Genomic DNA, 13,651 nt, shown 5'->3' on the forward strand with positions numbered 1-13,651 from the left:
CCAAAAGCTGACACCAGGGAAAGTGGAAAATGCTAAGACATCAAACTAAGGCAATAACTTACTCAGATTTGGGAGTTAGAGAATATGAGAAGGGTAGATGCAGAAATTTGGCATCTTTCAAGAAGTTGGCTCAACTAATCTGGTTCAAATAATGGCTTATGGTGGGATTTGGGGGTGGTTTTAGATGAGTTGGTGGAATGTTTCATGCTATAATTTGGAAATTCACAGCTGAACTTTATTCATGAAGTTCTGGTACTAAGATGTTATTGCTGGGTATCTGGAAAAACAAATGAATGAACAAGTACATGTACAAATGCACCATAAGTAAACTGTAACAGGGAAGACCATCAAAGGCTGAGACGACAGACTCATCACCATGCAGGCTCTCTCTTAACAATGCAGTAATATTCAAAAGCTTGCTCACATCTTGTAATGTACCGTGGAGCATGGTGTCTCCTTTAGTCTCTTCCACTTCTGGTCACATTGGCTCTGGGACACAGTCCAAACCAAGAGACAAGAGCAAAAATAAAACCAAAGACTGGGCTTAAATTAATGTCCTGGCTTATTGATCTCATGATAAAATAGAATGGCTGGCATAACAAATTCTATTGGTTTATTCAACTTAATGGAAATTTGGCTGATTTTCCTGGCTAATTATTAAGATTAGTTAAATCTAGTATTTTATTCTCAGGTATTGACAAAATGCTAGATTGTGTATTTGATGATAGTCTGTTGTGTGCTTCCTCCAGAAACTGGAAAGTGAAAGTTTTGACTTGGTTGTTGCTTTCCCGGATTTGCAGTGAGGCTCAAAAACTTTAGTTCTCAAATAATTAGCTTTTAAAAACCCAGACCTAAAATAAAATGAGTTATACACTTTATACCATACAGTACTCAGAGTTTTATTCTTTAGAATCTCTTATTCTAGATTGGTATAATGTCCATGAGTGGTGATTTGAGATGTAACAGCATTAAAATAATAATTGATTTCATATGTTTTAAGAATTACTCTGCCTTCTAACATGATGTGGTTTTAATTCTGAAGAGAACTTCATGAAATGTTTCTTCAGCTGAATTGATTTTCATGGTGTTAAGTATAGAAAATTATACTTCCTTTGGACTAATTTTATTAGCATCATCTTGGAACTCTATGTCTCCTAAAATGTTGCTTAAGTTCTGCAAAGTCCTCCTCCTCCTTCCCCACCCGCAAACCCTTCGAAGTTTCATTAGGGTAGGAAGCTTCACCGCCTTGTCCGTCACTGTATTCTCAACACTTATAAAGACTGGCTCATAATACATGCTCATTTTATATTTATTATTTGAATAAACGATGGGGAATGATTGCATGAAGTGTATATACGTAGAGAGCCTGGAGTCTTCAATCTGTAGTTTCTATACGAATAATAAAAAGGAGCAGGAAAATTTTTGTAATGTGGATAAAAACTCATATATTTTCATTGTGCTTTGACAGGTTAACAGTATATCCAACATTTTCATTTGCTCTTCATAGTTATTCTGTGAAGAAAGCAGCCTATAATTCATCCCTTTCTGTAAAAGCCAAAATGTAAATTGTGTAGGGGACAGTGTGAAAGCACAAGACTTTGGAAGGAGCAGAGCTAGAAATCACTGGACTCTCTGGCAAAAGCCGGTGTAGTGGGTAAGGGTTGGACTAGGGAACCGATAGTTTGGAGTGAATCTTGGCCCTTTCTTTTCCAAGTGTGAGCCCTTCGGTGAGTTACCTAAGCTCTTGGTGCTTCATCATAGAGTTATTGTGGGCATCAAAGCACACAGCCTCTGTAAATTACCTAAAACAGTGCCTAGCCAATGGAAAACACTTCACAGATACCAGCATTTATTATTGCAAGCCTTCCTACGTTGGGCTAGAAAGAAAGTGGTTTCTTCAAAATTTTCTTTAAAATTTACCTTCAAATATCTGTATGTATTTTATGATACATTTTAAATCATAGAATTATGTGCATACGCTAAATGCTATATTTAAGTGCCATGAATCTACTATTTTATTTTATATTTATGGTTTTATTATATCTATCATAATTTATAGGGATTTCGAAGTTTCCATTTAATTTAAAAGACTTTATCCAGGAAGGAGTGGCAAATGGAGAGAATTCACTCAAAGTTAATGATGAAACAGACTTTTATGGGAAGTAACAAACAAACAAAAGTGGGCATTGCATCTCTCCTCTCAGATAGCTAACTCAAAGTGTCACTATGCACCTGTAAGGACAGTGTTCCTAATTCATCTCTCAAGTAGGAAACAGTTCTTGTCCCAATTTTCAATTTATTTTGGTAAGAAGTTGAATGCATATGCGTATGTATATATAAATGTATTTTAATAATTTATAAAATGTATCATACTAACACCGTATACCATATTAAAACTTATATCAATAGAAATGTGAATGAAGAATTTGCTAACATCAGTGACAATTTGAAGAAATACAATGATTCAGTTTTATTAGAATGGTTTGGTGTATTATAGTTCTTGTTTTCGATTAAGTTACACTTCTTGTCTCAAAATATCAGTTTACTGCATGTTTACTGGGTCTCCCCTCTGCTAGGAATTTACAGTGGGAATGTAAATCACAGGGTTCTGCTTTCAGGGAACTTTAAAGAGCTCAACTTACGAAAAGTTAACCTTTGAAAAGATGAATTGTTAAACACGAATAAGAAACAGCACAATTTAATCAGCTGCTACATGTTACGTTGTGCTTTCAAATCAACCACCAAAACCTAATTCATAAAAATATCTATAGGCGAATCAATAAATTCTTCACCAAAAGGAAATGGATCCTTTGTGTATCATCATCATCACCATCTTCATCATCATCTTTTATAATTTTGAGAATCTGTACATTTGAAGTTTGGGGAGAGTGTTTATTTTGTTTCTTTTCTTTTGTGTTTTAAAACCTGCCTTAATTATACAACACTGACATCACTAAACTCCTGAAGCCTGGATTAATACATTGCTTCTTCCAAATTGAGACAATTGTGCAAATCCCATTAAGCCCTTAATGCCAAAGCTGAAGTTTCAACTAGTATATGCAGGATACACCTTCTCTGGGAGCTGACACTGGACAATGGCGCTCTCTCACGGGACTATGGGATGGTGTATTATGTCCATTGATGACTGGGAAGAACTTGATGAGTTGAATTTAGTGCTAAATCTAGAGAACTTTGAAAAGTGAGTGTACTGTGGCTAGCCTGAGAAAATGAGTTTGCTTCAGAACTGACAATGCAGTCCTCAGATCAACGTGTACACTTCAGCAGCTACAAATTAATAGTAAACACTTAGAATTTTCAAACCACTATCCAGCAGTACCACATTTAGAAAGAAAGCCTCTGACATATTTAGGCCAACCTCGTAAACCTGGAATGATAATAACCTACCTCACTGGGTGACAACGATATTAAATGAGACAATTTATAAAAGTTTTAGCACTGTTCCTGTTAACGTAACAAATGCTTAATAAATATTACCTATTTATTATCATAAAGTACATAGAAAAGATACTGTTGAATTCTGACAGGAATTACTCTCTATAAATTGTGTCATCCACTGAAGTGGTATGAAAGTAGCTCAGGCTGCCTTTGGGGAAAGTGCTGAATGGAGTCTAGGTTCTTCTTACTTTCTTTAGAAAAAATGGCTTCACATCTGAAGTGGTCTCACACATCTGGATCAATAGATCAGTGGGAGAATGGGAAATGCGATTTTCTGTCATAAAATAATAGCAAACCCCGTATATAAACTTTTAAGCAATTATAATATGTAGTGGAATCAAAATGTAGCGAATCAGTTTCAAAAAATACTTAAATACGATTCCTTTATATATTTATTTCTGCTAGATACATAAATTCATTTTCTTTTTGTTATTTACTAGGTGACTGAAACTGAAAACATAATCAATAAAACCTGCCCCGCTTTCAGCTAATTTGATTACTTTTTTAAAAAAAGGTTTTAGTTTGAAATAATTTAGACTCACATGAAGTTGTAGAGAAGCCCTGGGTGGCCATCACCTAGCTTTCTCCAAAGGTGACATTTTACATAACCATAGTACATTAACAAAACCAGAAAAATGTTGGCACAATTCAATTAACTAGCCCATAGATCTCACTAAGATTTCACCAGTGTTTGAATTCACTCATTTTTGTATGTTTTTATACACAGTTCTACGGCGTGTTACCACATGTACATACTTAGAACCAGCCCCACAATCAAGATACAGAATTGTTTCTTCATCACAAAGGAACTCTTCATGCTGCCCCTTTTAAATCACACCCTCTTTGCCTTCCTTAATCCTTGGTAACTGATTTTTGGTCCTATCTCTCTTTAATTTTAATTATTCTTTTTAAAGAAAATAATTGCAATTTAAGACACAGCTAGGAAAGATCTAATAATAATTCTTATCCATGTTTTTTAAATGCCTGCCAAGCCGAGAGATTATAGATTCCTCATGGGGGTGTTTGGAAATGGGTCATATAGGTGCAAGAATTCATAATATTAAATTTTCAACTCTGACAAGGACTCACAGGAATATAACTTTAGCTTATGAAATAGTGAGAGATCAATTGTCACTAACTGGTTTTCAGAAGTACAAGTTAATTTTTGTGGGTCACCATCTCAGTACTCATTACTGTCTTAGATAACTGTTTTTTTTAGAAGAGGATGAGAAAGAGAGTTTAAGTCAATATTTTTCATCTTTAAAAGGGAAAAAGAAACCCACTGCTTCGAAAAACAAACAGAAATCTTTCTGACTTAAACAAAATCTTTTTATTTTTTCAACTGTAAATTTCTAATGAGCCTAAATGATTACAGTTTCAAAGTATGGGTAAGCCGACGTTTAATGTTTTAAAAAGCGTGTATCTAGAACAAAATAAGAATGTATCTTTCTTAATGTTAGTAAATCTCTGAACAACAAATTTTCATCTTCTCAACTCTATCCCTTGCATACTTTTAAAGTTTAACATTCTCAAGGTTTTTATTTCTCCTTCCCCAAAATGAAAGTTATTCACTTAGGCTTTTATATAATCTCTCTCCACCACCTAGATTCTAATATCAAGCACAAGTCATTTGCAGTTTTGAACAGAAATGACAATAAAATTGTCTTCTTTTTCACAGCAAGAGTTGTAGGGAAGTTTTAAGGAACTGAAGCATGAAAATGGAGGACGCAGGCACTGAACTGCATGGAAACACTGAACAGCCCAAGCTCAACAGGACTAAATCCATAGGCACCAATGTAGTTAGCTGTAGGGGTCAAGAACCTCAGAACCCCAAATTTTTACCTCATCATTGATGTTTATTACGTTGTGTGAGCTTTAGAATTGTAGTACTCAAATATGTGAAAGTTTACTTGGAACAGAAGGGGTTTTTTTTGGTTTTTGTTTTTGTTTTTAGTGTGAACACCCTCACTGAAAAACTGGTGGGCAATTTTCTATCCAATAATCTACAGTCCCACCACATATATTTTTAGAATTTTTATTTATGTATAATCCCACCTTTTCCCACAGAGGATTTGAAGCAGATTCTAGGAAAAGACCTTTAATAAAAAGTAAAAGAGAAACAGAGAATCAGAACCAAGGAAAAAAGTATAAAGATATGTTGATACTCAGAGCCTGCCTATCTCATCTGATTGTGCTCATTTAAAATTTAGACCTGAAGTTTTCAGCTCTGAAATCAAAATGGAAAACATAATTATGTGCCCTTATTAAAAAGGAGAAAGAGTTTAAATTTCTCAGACTTAGATACAGGATACCGTTTCCTCAAAAAATGGTATGGCAAATACAAATATACATTTTATTTCAAATTTTCTTGAACATTTTTTTTAAGAAAACTTGACCGCATAATAATAAAATACACTTTTTGTGAATATGATTTCAGGGAGATATCAAATACTCTCCAGACTGAGTTTATAGCTAGTTCTGGAATCAGCAGGGCCTCAAATAGAAGTGTCTTCCTCAAGGGGAGGAAATGACAGAAGACCCCGTATTCACCCACCCTGATCTGAATTCTACCTGATGTGCTCTTCTGGAGGTCTAAAGCAGTGCAGGTTTTGAGTTAACAGTATTTTAAAGAATGCTTGAATGCTTCCCTGAAACTGACTTTCGAAGAGAACCCAGATGGCTATGATTTTGCACTGTTGTTTAGTTTCAAAGCATATGCGTCTCTAAAACAGGTGCCAGAGCTTTCTGTTATTAAGTCAGAACAATATCAACTAATGTTTGAACCTGATTAAAAGAATTTCACTACCATGCAAAGAGGCACCTATAAGCAAAGGCAGCGATTTCTTCCAGATGGAGTACCCAAAATGTCCTAATTTTTGTGTTGAAATTAATAAACTCTTTCTTACAGTGGCAAGAAGATAAGATGGAAGATAGCTCAGCACAACTTGAAAGTACCCAATCTGGAATTCAGTGAGTTTTCTTTATCCTTTTAATTCACAATGTAGTTCATTAGTTTATGATGGACTTAAAGTATATAAATGTATTGTCAGACTTCTTTCTTTTTTCCAACTCTGATGTTTCCAATGTTAATTGCATTGATAGTTCTGGCTTTACATTCTTTTCATGTAGTAGATGTCTGGGACAGAAAAGCACTAATTAATTCATGTCTAGGAAGAAAAATGCATATATATCTAAATGAAAAACAAAAGAACAACTTTTTCATTCACAAGTAAATTCATCACTGGGTGACAATCCAAGATGTTCTTGCCTGATTTAGATACTAGGCCCTGAAAGAAAGTACTGAACAATAAGTGGGTCAAATTATGCAGCTATATTGAACACTAAGCTTCCTTTAATCTGTTATTGGCAGGAAGGTGACTCTTCTCTAAATTTCACTGGGAACATTCCTTCATGTTGAATGTCAGTGAAGCTTCTGTTTATGTGCTCTTGCAAACAAATAACGAAGGTGGCATGATTCTTTCTACCTCAAGCCGGGTAAAGGACTCAGAGGACCTCTTAAAAGAGCTATCTGCCTTTGAACGTGCAAAAATGGCTGAAACAATCATATTTTATCAATAACTTCAGTTAAAGAAGATCTAAAACCAATACAACTTGTCTATGCAGAAGCTTGTGGTTCCTGGACAGATGAATATCCAGAGGTTTTTTAAATAAATAAAATGGCTATGATCAGCATAACTTCAGGTAAAAATACAGCTAATCTTAAGAAAACACTATATCCCTCTTGTCAAGCCTATTTTTTTGCTGATTTTACTTTTGCTTTTCTCCACACAGCTTACTGTTCTCTGCACCCTTTCTACCTCCTTGAAAACCTAAAAAGTGAAATAAGTATTTGCAATATAGTACAAACAAAATCATCTGACAGCTTTTGCTTGAAATCTGACAACTATGGTTTCAAGCTCCTGTTCTACCACAAACTTGCAATTACCCTCAACAATTTTACTTTACCTCTTGGGCCTCAATAGCCTTGTCTGAAAAAGAAGACTAACACCTAGAGGACAGGATTGTGGGCAGAATCAGGTAACATGTGATCATATTGTCCAATGCCCAGTGGGTGGTAAATAAATAGTAATATAATTGGTTTTATTTTTCTATAAATGGGCTTCTGGTGATACACCAGTCAAAAGTGTCTAAATGAAGATGCCTTCCCAGTGATTGAAACTTATCCGTAGGAATTAAGTTCTCCATCAGTCTCTCTTTTTCTCTTCTGGAATTCATGAGGGGATTCTAAAAGTACATCTACAATCTTAGTTCTCATCACATAAACTTTCCAGAAGCGAATTTGTGCTGTAAGACTGAAGTAGTGGCTAGATGCATTTGAGGGCAAGGGGCAGGCACGGGAGAGAGCACAAGGAATGTGAAAGACAATTTAGTGCTTCCTCCTAGACTGCATTTCATCTTACCCTTTGCTGTCTCTGGACTATTCATCAGCATTAACATGCACCGAAATCTCCTTTGAAATTTTAATCAATTTAACATTGGTGTATCTATAGATTAGATGAAATAACTTTTGCTGTCTCTTCCAAGCACCTTTGTCATTTGAATGGCTTACAGCCCTCATATTTCTCAATATGAATTTCTGGATCTCCTTCTATTTCAATCTTGTTTTCAAAGGACAAGGTGGAAGATGACAATGGTAATGAAGATTAACTGAAAGACTAATTATTTAGTCACTGGTGGGGGGATGAGGCATACAGCTAAATCTTTCTGTCACGAATATTCATAACTAGTTCAGTTTAAATGCCAGATTTATGAGAGCAAGTGATCCATCTCTATCACGCACTGGATGCTTTATTTCAGGTAGGTTCAGAGGAATCTTAATTTTTCATGCAAAGCTATTCACTGTATATCAATCCTAAAACATTGCTCTCTTTCCACTTCCCTGTGTATGTCCTACTTAAACTCAACCACAGACATTGAGATTGAGTCTTAAATAATTATTATGTATTAGGACTTTCTGTATTGTTTTCAACACTCACGAAACATTTGTTTCTTTTTAACCCAACAACAGCTCATTTGATTGGTGAGAAGTTTCTGTGCCATAAACCCAACATGAATGGGTTGTTAATTAGTAGATTTAATTGCATAAAGGAGGTACATTATTTTATACCTTCCAACATTTTGATACTATGAGTATTTCAGCTGTAGCATATATCTAGTATTAAATTAGCACATAATTTAAATGCTGAGTTGGCTGTAGTAAGTTAATGTCACAACTAATGTAAAGAAGTCTTAATTGTAAACATGTCATTTGTCAAGTGTGTATTATTAGAACTGTGCCCAATTAAAATGATATACATATCAGTTGAGAAGAGATTTTTCTCTTCCTAGGCTTAGATAATGGGATTTCTCCATCTCCACTGATAAAAACAATAAAAAAAATTCTTCAAGCAAATATCTAAGTTACATGTACATGAAAATGAAAGGTTAAGAGTTTACTATTTGAGGAGAAATGTCTGTTGCTCAAATATGCATTCTAGACCATCCAGTTCCCTAAAGCTATGGACTTTATAGCTCTACAGATAGGAAGCATTGCTCTTGGTCAATATATAGAGATTCTTAAGCAAAAAACAGTATTTTGACATTTCCCTCCAGCTACTTTTGAGGCCATGTTATAATGATAAAACAGGACACCTGAAAAATAATTCTAACAAGTATTTTTCTTTTTCTCAAGTACTTTGTGAGAAAGGGACATCTCAAATCTGATATTCAATCAGGGCTCATCAAACACTATCTAAAGTTTATAACAATGCCACTTAACCCTCAGTTTTCCTTTGGTCATGCACCTTTTCAGTTTGAGATACTTGTCAGGCTACTAAAAGTTGCTCACAGTACTTTTATCGACTGTAATGATGAGCAAAACCATTCATGGTTTTACATAGCCTGTGAATCTCCCTAGGCCAAAGGAATTATTTTTGTGTGTGGATCACAGCCCAGTAGAACACTGGGAGCCTAGCAAAGGCTGTTATTCCAGTTCACTGTGACATACACAGTTATGGAGTCTAGGAAATATTAGTCCAGGTTGATTCCCAAGAAGAATATTTGAAATAAGACAAGATTATTCCCTTTGGGCATCTCTTCCCTCAGCATTTACCCCAATACCTTCAAGCTTCTTTGTAATCCAATGAATCAATCTGCCTTCCTATCTCTAAAGAACTTTTCCAGGTCTCTCTCACTTTGAAACATGCCACTACTTCCCTCCTCCTGGGTTCACAGCAAATATTTACATGGATAATTTGTCACATTGCTTTTTCCTAAGCCTCAACACGGCTTCAGAATCTTTCGAAAACTTGCACTCCAATGTAACACCAGTATTTCCACTAGTTGATTAGAATTAGCATTGGAAGGTGCAGTGGACATCTATCCTTTGCACTGAACCAACCAAGAGTGAGAGTATTAGCCAGGTGGAGGGGAGTGAAAGCATGAAGTAACTGCTGCTTATAATATCTCTCCAAGAAGTTGGTGGGTTATAAATAAAGTTCCCCTGACTATATGTTGCTCAAACACTCCAAATCATGTATGAAATGTGGAGGGAAGGGGCAGAAAGGAAGGAAGGAAAAAGGAAGAAAGAAGTTTTCTGTAAAGATTTTGCTTTCGATTTACATGGTAGCATCATAGTGTTGCTGTAACACGTTACCCGAAACTTTGTGACTTAAAACAATACAAGATATTTTCCCACAGTTCTGAAGGTCAGAAGTTGCAATGGCATGTATGGGTCTAAAACCAAACTGTTGGGAAAGTTGTGTTTTTTATGGCAGCTGCAGGAGAGAATCTGTTCCTCTGCCCATTTGAGCTCCTAGAAGCCGCTCACTTTGTTTGACTCATAGTTCTTTTCAGCCATCTTTAAAGTCAGCAAGAGTTGGTTGAGTTCTTCTCACAACCAGTCACTCTGACTCTCCTGCCTCCCTGTTTCATTTATACGGACCCTTATGATTACATTGAACTCATGGGGATAATCCAAGATAATCTTCTCACTTCAAGATCTTTAACTTAATCACATCTGCAAAGTTCCTTTTTACCACAGAAGGTAACATATTCACAGGTTTTGGTTAATTAGGACAAGAACATCTTTGGGGAGCCATTACCCTGTCTACCACAGTCTATATGAAAGCAGCAACAGTGAAAGAAATAAATCAGGGCAAAGAGACTTAAATACCTATACTGAAGGAACTATATTGCAAATAATCTCCTTAAAGGTCTTTGCTTCTGATCATGTTTCTATGATTGTAGTATATTGTTGTAGAGTGCAGGAAGAAGGGTAAGTTATGCCTGGGGTGAACCAAATCTTGTCTACTCACTTACTAATCACACGTCCCTAAGGGGCAAGTCATTTCATCTCTCTGAGCCTCAGTGTTTTATATCTGGGAAGGAGGTGATAAAAATATGCATGTCTCAAGGGGCCATTTTAAAGCTCATATGCTTTAGTCCATGCAAAGTACTTAGTATAATTCTTGGAACACAGTAAACACTGCTTCTTATCTTTCTTAGACCTGTTCCTTAAAACACATACTATATTTCATAAAGTACTATTAAATGAATGTTGTACGAATGATTTTTCCAGTGATGCCATTGTTGGATTTAATCATCTAATGATGCAACTTTCTTTGATTCTTCATTGTATAGCACAGGAAATAGTTTAGAATGCTGAGCTCTAGCACTTTAGTCATCACCCCAAACTTCATACAACGGAGACAATTGAATATTTAACTCTATTCTGGCCATTGCCCATTGGGTAAACTAAATGGGTCAGAGATAACTTTTACATCATCCTGACCATCTTAAACGTTACATTTTTAAGTTAAACATTACATTTTTAAGATGTGATAAAACATTGGTAACTGAGATATTGTCTTCATATATTACTTGAGACCTTATTAAAGCTTTGTTCATTATGTGAAGTATTAGCCAGTCAATATTCATTTAGCTAACTAAAGCTTTTACAGTTCATGCTTCAGTTTCTTTCAATATGACGTTTTTTATATGACATACAGTTCCAGGAGGAAATTTTTGTTTTGACATGTACAATTAATATTTTAAAACCAGATGGAATAAAATTAACTCCTCCATGACACCAAAGCAAAGGCAATTAAGAGAAGGGAAAAGGAAAGTCTTAATCCTCCTTAGACAAGCTAGAGAAAAATAGCTCTAGTCTAGTGACTTTCAAAATTAAAAAATTCTTCTAACTTTCTTAAGCTAGGCTTTAATATATCCAATTGCATTAAAGCATTTGAGAACAGATAACCAGATCTAATTTCACTTCATGCTTTACTCTCAAGCCTTTAAATCCAGCCCCAAGAACCAAAAAAAGCATGGTATTGGAGGACAGTAACTGCAATATATCAAACAATTATATTGAACTACTTTATGGGATAAAAATAATGGAATTCATACTACAGACCTGGATCCAATAGAAATACATCGATGTCTATACATCGTGTTGTATTTCCCTGTGCTTCATCTCTATCTTCATCAAATCGAATCTATGCTGTGTTTAGATCCTACATGTTTATTCCCCTGGAATTTTAACTATCTTGAGATTATTTAGGGTTGGCAAATTTTGAAAATGTTACCAGTAATTTTAAATAATTTCATTTCATTCAAAAAGACAAAAGCATCAAAAAGTAATAATAATAAATATCTCAGTGACAAAAAGCTAGACTATATTGTGTCAAGGATTTTACAGAAAGAGAAAAAATTCTCATAATTTTTCATTTTGCAGTTAAAATGTAGAAAACTTCCTCAATACTTCCTAGACTTGAAGATTAAATTTAGAAGCTATTTATCACATTTTTAAATTAAAAGTGGGATAGCAATATGAAAAAAACTCAATGTTTAAAATATTTCTATTCAACATTGATCTGACACAGCAGACAAAACCCACCTTGTTATTTGGGATTGGATATGCTATGTGGTAGGCTTTCCCAAAGATTTAAGTGGAAATACTGCTGAGAACTCCAGAATGGCAGTTGTTGAAGGTTCTAACCATCTAAAAGTTGTTAAATTCCAGCCACTTAATATGAATCTGAACTCCTAGAAAGCAAATCTATCCAAATAAATTTAAAACTGATTATATTTGAAACTAGTGAATCTGATAATATAAGGCTGATAGAAATATGACTCAAATGGAAAAATCTAATATATATATATATATATAAGCTAGCAGAAAATACAAGTTAAATATAAGTAAGGCTGAACTAAGGTGACTCATATTAGTAGAAACATTATTAGCTACTGGAAATTAAAGGAGTTTTCTTTCCTAGAAAGACCTAAAGTTAAGTTGAAATTATTTGTGTAGATAAATAATTATATACTATTAGTAGATAAACTATACACTATTTTGGGAGTTAGACCAATTAAGAAAGAGTACAGCTAAGATCAGTCTATGGAAACCATGTTGCCACCTATTGAAAAATGATTAATTGATGTTTGTTTGCCAATAGCCAGAGATGACACGTACAGAGCAAATACTTCAACTTTTCTTTCTACTAAGTATAAAAGCAAATCTCATTGATTATGAAAACTTTTTCCCATTAAGCTTAAAATCTGGTCTCTAAGGAGTTGTAGTCTAATTCCCAAAATTACTGTTGCATTGTCTATTTCTCCTTTCAACTCTGTCCCTTTTTGATTCATTTTATTTCAGTGGATATAAGTTAGGTATGTATATGTCTACAGCATGTGCATAGCCTACTGGTCAGTCTGAGACCTAATGAGAGATCTATATCTTAGCACTCTTCTTAAAGTCTGTGGTTTGCAAATTAGATCAGATTTGTGTTTTCATAGGCCAGGGGCTAACCCAGGAGTTAACAAAATGGAATTATTACTTTCCCTAGATACGTCTTCTCTATCGCTGGCACGTTCTGATCCACCGGGTTTCAGTTTTTGGTCTTCGGGTCAGAAATTGTCTTCTGTGACTGCACTGCCTCTGGGGCTACATGGCAGGAGGACAGAAGGAGAGGAAAAGAACCAACAGTTTGGCACTACCCTCTTGGAGATGCAGTCCCACCAAAGGGAAAAAGTTTTGGCTGCAGGACCTCCTGCGCATGGAGTGCAACAGAAGAGAGAAAAAGAAGAGAAGAAAAATCAAGAGATTTCTTCCATGTTCTCTGAGCTTTAGGGATTTCCTTTGAGGGTGGAGGGTTTCTCCTTGATCTTTCAGTGTCTGAACCATAGTGCTCAC

Source organism: Camelus ferus, chromosome 3 (genome assembly GCF_009834535.1).
Source record: "Camelus ferus isolate YT-003-E chromosome 3, BCGSAC_Cfer_1.0, whole genome shotgun sequence".
NCBI classification, from domain to species: domain Eukaryota; kingdom Metazoa; phylum Chordata; class Mammalia; order Artiodactyla; family Camelidae; genus Camelus; species Camelus ferus.